General features: G+C 43.9%; 1 pseudogene; it reads right to left on the bottom strand.

Moving 5' to 3' along the window:
• LOC101576632 overlaps positions 1 to 3,610 on the bottom strand; it is a 33,135-nt pseudogene extending 29,525 nt beyond the window's left edge.
• Between the last annotated feature and the right edge of the window lie 1,020 nt (positions 3,611 to 4,630).

Below are 4,630 nucleotides of genomic sequence, written 5' to 3'. Positions count from 1 at the left end.
ACACTTGAAGGCAGCAGAAAACAGCAAAAGCCCAAAGTGCAAAGAGGGTGAGAGCAAGCCTCTTTTCTTCCCTTATATTGTAAGCAGGCTGCCTGCTCTCCAGGGCAGAGGTAGCACTCACACCATCTCCTTGCCCTCCTCTTGCACAGGATGAGGATGTTACAAAGGAAGGACCTTGGCTCTCTGCTGAGTTGCTTAATTAAACATCCAAACTTCTGAATGTCTCAAGTTGACACAATGTATCAACCAGTATAACCCACCCCTTTTGATATGGCAGCCAGACGCATTTCTTTAATCTGGTCTTTACATGCAAAGATATGCTTGTTCTTTAACATTTCATGGCTTGAACATCATAACTCAGGCTTAAGAACCAGTATTACATCTGTTAACATTATATTGTCTGAGAACTATGCCAGTTTGCCCCACCCCTAAAGACTCATGTACATTATGTCCACCTGCAAGAGTTGCCAGGGCTTTCAGCATTGGTGGAGTCAGAGTCCCAAGTCTCCTGAGATTTAAGGCAAACACTTAGCTGCAAACCCCTGTATAAATGAAAATAAAATAAAAAACTTCCAACATTCAGTGGCATGAGATAAACATTTTTGTTCCCAAAGTTACAAATGGGGGAATGTGAAGGAATGCTCCTGAAGCAAGTCCAAAATCAGGCAAGGCAAACATTCAGTTGTATAGCTCCATGTCCAGCATCAGAGGCCATCTGTGTCAAGCTGTGAGCTCCAGAGGGCTTGAGTGACTCCACTCCCACAACACTTCCTGTGGTGTAGCTCCCATAGCTGTTGTAGGCCCACTTTGTTCCCTCCTTGCAGATTTCCTTAGATGATCCATGCTCCTGGATTTTCTGAACTTCTGGGATCTCTACTGCACCTTCAGCTTTATACACTGCCCTCTCAGGTGCACACTGCTTGGCCTCCTAAGACTTCTAAAATTTGGGTGGAGGACTTTTAAAAAATCTTTTCTTTTTTTACTTATTTTGTACAGGGTCTCACTATGCAGCTTGGACTCATAGTGATCTTCCTGTCTTAGCCTCCCTAGTGCTGTGTGTGCTACCATGCCTGGTTTCAGTGGCTGGCACAGCATGCAACGCAGGGGATAGAACTCAGCTCCTAGTGCTTGCCAGCTGGGTGCTTAGAATGTTGAGCTATCTCCGCAGCCCAGGTGGAAGCCTTTTTAACCCCATAACTCGTGCATCCTCCATGCACCTAAAACCAATGCCATGTTGGTGATGTGAAAGTCTGCTGCTAGCTGGAGCACTGGCCAGTCTTTCCTTTTCCTTGGGTGCAGGGGTCAAGTACTTGCATCTCTGTGCACACCAAATCCAATTCCAAGGAATAAATTTGTGGTATTGCTGCCTTTCTGGAACATGGTACTCCATGGCTTTCTCTTCAAAGAAAAGTCTTTCACTCTTGCAGTTTGAGGCTGCAAAGAGTGGAGGCTTGCTGCCTCCTGCAGTGGCCTCAGGCCATCTTTTCTATCTCTTGTTCCTTCTCAGCAATCGAGATCTCAGCTCTATTTTTGCAGTCCACAGCTTTACTGGAGCTTCTCTTCTGGAAAAATTCATAGTATTTTAAATCATCTTGATGGGCTTTTTATTCTTGATTCTCAACATATGTCTGGCAAAAAGCTCCCAATGATAGCCATGCCATTGCCTCAACATTCTACTGTCTTGAAATTTCTTTTCCTAAGTTAATTAATTGCCCTTAATCTCAGTCTTAGGCAAAGTCTCTGGACACAAGCACAATGCAGACAAACAGCCCCCAGTACAGTCCCTCTTCCCAACAGAAAACTCCTGAGCCTGGTCTTTATTGTTTTCCTAGTCTTCTGTGCTCTGACCAGAATATCCATTCAGGATGGCCTAAGGTGTTCCACCTCTACTCTTTCAGGTGACATCTTAGAACCTGTCTAAACTCTTCCCACAAGCTATTCCCAAAGGCTTTCCAACCATTTGGTCAGGTATAGTCACAGCAATGAACCTACTCCTGATAGCAAATTTTGTCTTAGTTATTTTTCTCTCATTGCTGAGGCAAAATACCCAACATCCAAAATTAAGGAATGAAAGGTTTATGTAGTTCACAGTTTGTGGAGGTTTCAGTTCATAATCAGCAGGCTCCAAGGCAGATTGGTAGCAATCACGGCATCTCTGTGCCCTCCTCTTGCACAGTATGAGAATGTTTAGTGAGTTAAGACCCTGGCTCCCTGATGAGTTGTTTAATTAAACTTCTATTTTATTAGCCATTACAGGCCTCTTTAGGGATTATATTAATGGGGACAAAACTTCCAGTGATTTTTCCTGATAATATGTTGTATTGACTAGTTTAGGTCTGAAAAATAGCTTTTAATATGTAAAAGTATGTCTTTTGTTTATATACTTTTTTTTTGTGGAACCAGGAATTGAACTCAGGCCCTTGCATTTGCCAGGGAAGTGCTTATTCCACTGAGCCATCTCCCCGGCAAAAGTGTCTTTTGAACACATGTCAAATAGAAAAACAAATATATGCATGTTGTTCGTGTTGAGAAATGATAGCATGTAGAATAATTGTCTTAATGTGTGTCATAGTTACTTTTCTCATTGCTGAGACAATACATGACAGCCATGGTTAAAATAGGAAAGCGTTATTGCAGCTCACAGTTTGCGGAGGTTTTGGTTCACAGTTCACTGGCTCCAATGCAGGGCGGCAGAAGAGAGGGGCAGGACAGAAGAGAAGCATTTCATGGCAGGCAGAAGACAGCAAAAGCAACAAGCAGCAAGCACAAAGTAATACTAGCAGCAAGCGAAAAGGGACAGGTGATGGAGCAGGCCTTTTTCTGTCCCTTACATCCTATTCAGGCTGCTCCCCTTAGGGCTGGTTGCCCTCCCACCTGGAATAGGGCAGCCACTCTTAATCCTAACATCATACCTTGAGTCAATCCCAGCTTTACGTTATCAATTGCAGCATCACATACCCTAGATTGAGCCGCCTCAGAAAAGCCCCAGCTATGATACGAGGCTTTGAGGGGACATGTAGCCATCCAGAGCAATCCTTAAGTGTACTCCATAAAATAACTCATTATATCTCTATTGAACATAAGTAGAACACGAAGTATGTACAGGCTTGAGTTGGCTGTGATCACAAAGTAGTGAATGTGGAGGACGGAGCTGAACAAATGCCCTCTCACTTATGCTACAGCTTCCTATGTAGTGTTGTGTAGTACTACGTAATGATTCTAACTCATGTTATTTAACTTTGATGGAAACAATAACTATTGAAAAATATGCACATTTATATGTAATAATCAGGCTAAGAGATTAATCAATCAAATGCTCTCCATGAAGTCATTTCTCTCTCCGTTTCTCTGGACTTACACTCTCCACTTTATTTAATAGGGCAGAAGCTATAGTAAATGCTTAATAATTTGAATGTAGTGATAGGCACATGCTAACTTAGGAGTCACAGCAGTACCCAATTACCATATTATATTTTTCCACAATCACATTAGGCCGAATTGTCTAGCCCACCAGGTGGCTGGGAGGTTCCATCGTAGTTACGAAGGGATTCACTGTGTTCCACACAAACACCCGCTGGTCTGAGCTCTCGGTTTGGCCCACGCTGGTCATTGCGACGGCCTCACAAAGCGTAATGTTTTCTTAACGGTGAAGAGCTCTGCTACTTCGCGGCTACCCTTGAGTAGCTGAGCTTGGCTGAAACTGGTAGACCTGAGCTCACGGTGCCTGCCATTTGGGGATCCCCGCTGCCCACCTGGGGCCCTGATGGGGAGTAGGGCAGGTCTTCCAACACGGTCCCGAGCCAGAAGTGTCTCCCTAAAGCGTGACCACCACAATTTCGTTAAGTCTTTTGAAAACAAAACTAGGAATGAAGTAGGACTTATGTTAATTTCAGTTTTTAGTCCCAAATAGAGTCTAGTTAGAAAGATTAAAATGATGAAGTGGAAACAACAATAAAATACATGTTAGCCTTTCATTACATTATCTTGCTGCTGGAATTACTTTGGTTCTGCCATGTTTTGCTGTGCGTTCTAAGAAATCACGAGTAGAAAATCCTTGGAACAGTATGCTGACAATAAGGCTGGGGAATAAAAGCAATTGAGTTAGAAAAGTGAGAGAGAACGTCAGTGGTAGAAAGGCAGTACAGCACAGAGCGGACCTGCGTATACTCCACCCATCGTGGCCGGGCGTTGTCAATGTTATTTTCTCCTCTTGCTATTCAGAACTGGATTTCTGTTCTTCTCCTCTTTAACGTTTTCTCTCAGGCTGCTGCTGGGGCTCCTGCGGAGCTGCGGGTGCTTTATCAGCCCACCCGCTCTGCACTTCTGGAGTCCACGCTGGTTCCTGGTCACACAGTGAGTTTTAATCGCTATGGAGAAATAGCTGATGAGTCACCGACAGGCTACGCAGGCCTTTCAAGAGAATTTGTGATTTTTGTCAAGGTAAAATGGAGTTTTGTCATCAAAGTTTATGTTGCTAAATCACTTTGTTCTGCCTTGTTGAGGAATATTTGGAATTGAATCGTGCTGTAGTAACCAGATCGCTTTCCACTAGGCGGCAGCAACGTCTACTAGCAGTGTGTTTAGCCAGGTTTTGGAAAGCAGTCGCGGCCACAGACGTACAGCAGGCAGC

The sequence above is a fragment of the Octodon degus genome, unplaced genomic scaffold (genome assembly GCF_000260255.1).
Source record: "Octodon degus isolate 3935 unplaced genomic scaffold, OctDeg1.0 scaffold00054, whole genome shotgun sequence".
In the NCBI taxonomy this organism is placed as follows: Eukaryota; Metazoa; Chordata; class Mammalia; order Rodentia; family Octodontidae; genus Octodon; species Octodon degus.
This window is presented reverse-complemented; position numbering and strand designations above follow the sequence as displayed.